At 52.4% G+C, this 2,069-nt stretch overlaps 1 non-coding gene across 1 annotated transcript; it reads left to right on the top strand.

The window, feature by feature from the left end:
• Positions 1-1,693: 1,693 nt before the first annotated feature.
• LOC126524810 (U5 spliceosomal RNA) lies at positions 1,694-1,824 on the top strand. The gene has a single exon (XR_007598078.1). It is a non-coding gene; the product is annotated as a U5 spliceosomal RNA (small nuclear RNA).
• Positions 1,825-2,069: the final 245 nt, after the last annotated feature.

Genomic DNA, 2,069 nt, shown 5'->3' with positions numbered 1-2,069 from the left:
TTGAGATCCCCCATGTCATCAATAGCACAATCTCCTTTTTCGGTAGAGGAGGCTGGCGAACATGGCACGTTGTGATTGCCCGAGCTGCATGCTTCTTCTTTGTGATTTGCCGATGCTGGTTAAGATGGTGTCAAGGCAATTTTTTGGTTACGGCGTCACGCGCATTTGCGACCACAGCTGACGCCGGCGGTAAGGGGGGAAAGGCTCCAGCAGCAGCGTCCTTGTATGAACGCCGCACAGGGCACGCGACCGTAGGGTGACCATCCCCGCAACGCCCACAAGGACGGTCACATCCGTCGCTTTCGTGGCCATGGATACCACAACGGCCACAGAATGTTGCGGTGCACTGCGTGCGGCAGCGGTTGCTGGAGCCGCATCAATGAGACGCGCGCTGCAAGCATTGGCAGCCAAACGTTACACGATCACCAGAGACTCACCAGTAATTAGGGACAGGGATTTTGGGGCTCATTTCCATCCGAACGAAGCGGGTGCCCGTGAGCACGCCAGGTCGTCCACTCACAAGACCAGCGGTGACCCACAGAACTTTGCCGTATGATGATAGCGCTTGGACGAGGACTTCGTTCGGAAAGAAGGACGGCAAAAAGAGGCAGGTTACGTCGGGGACCTGCGGTCCGACGGCAACGACAGGACAGCGCTCGTCACCGATGACAAGGCAGCTAGCATCGATGATTAGAGTCACGGAAGCCATGCTCTTGATGGCGACTTGGAAGATGAGGCCTCCCATGTGCTGAACGCAGTAGACCTCAGAGAGGCCAACTATTGAGGCTGTTGCGGCGACGACGGTCTCATTTCCCGTAGGGACAACATCGAAGACTTGGGCCTTCGACAGAGTCCACGACGCTGTGGGTGCCATGGCGTGAGGGGTGGACGTCCCTGACGTGAGACACGGAGGGACGTCAGCAGAAACTTTTGTTCCGCCCTCCTTCTTCTTCTTCTTCTTTGTCACTTTTATTCCTGGTGTCTGAATATGAGAAATGATCACGGAATCATTCCAACTCCGGAGTTGTCACTTCGCCCGTTCACACATACACAGCGACCAAAATTGGCATCAAAGAGGTTCACTTAAGAGCGTCACCGTCACATACCCAGTAAAGCATATCCGTGTGAGGGTACCCATACTTTTTGCATGTTATTTGCTGTAATAAGTGTAAGTTCACAGCATAGGCTGTGACACATGCACCGGTAAGAACGCCCGCACAGCAAGAACAGATACCTCGCGTGCCCACGTATGCGCATCCACGTGTGCGCGTAGAAGTGTCGCCTGTTTTCATTCTTCTCGGCATTCCACCATTACGAATGCCCATGGCTAACTCCCAGAGTTGCGTGATAGCGCAGCGGTCAGCGTGTTTGGCCCTGAAGTGCATATTGCCGCAGTCATCGGAGCTCGAACCCCAGTGTGGTGATGGCAGGTGAAACTTGATTTCGAGCAGTTATTTGGCTGCACACTGCGCGTTTTGCCCGCGTTCGTAGGTAGCAGCTGGCGATTTGAATAAGATTTCAATAAGATTCAATTAAAGGCCCTACGCGCAGAACTTCCTTGTACCCGTTGAGTTAAATACAATTTTGCATTTCGTCATGCCTAATTAATGATTTATGTCGATCGAACAGCTGACGTTGTTACAGTACAAGGGTCAGTGCGAATCCCTCGCTCCGCATGGTGGACAGGTAATTGCTGCTCAGGTCTCTCCTCAGGACCCCACACGAATTAACCTTTCGCCTTTTACTAAAGGTTACCGTGGGGAGGGACACTCCAATGAGCCTATAGGCCAATTTTTGTGAGGCCCCACTTGTTTGATTGGGGCCTAATATGTTAACCCAAAAGCAGATTGTGGTGATACACCTGTGCGCTGGTCATACATTCTTGACGCAGCACGTGCGTCCCGGCTGTCGTCATGCGTTAACATTAAACGGGACAAGCCTGGGTTCGCTATCAGCACTGTTGATTTATAAGTGACCGCGAGAGGCGACACGTGTTAATGCGAACACCATTCCCAGCACGGTCAGGACAATTTTTAATCGACGCTTTCTTTGACTCTTCCTTCGACTTT

This window comes from Dermacentor andersoni, chromosome 3 (assembly GCF_023375885.2).
Source record: "Dermacentor andersoni chromosome 3, qqDerAnde1_hic_scaffold, whole genome shotgun sequence".
Lineage (NCBI taxonomy): Eukaryota > Metazoa > Arthropoda > Arachnida > Ixodida > Ixodidae > Dermacentor > Dermacentor andersoni.
The sequence above is the reverse complement of the archived record's forward strand: the minus strand, read 5'-3'. Positions and strand labels throughout refer to the sequence as shown.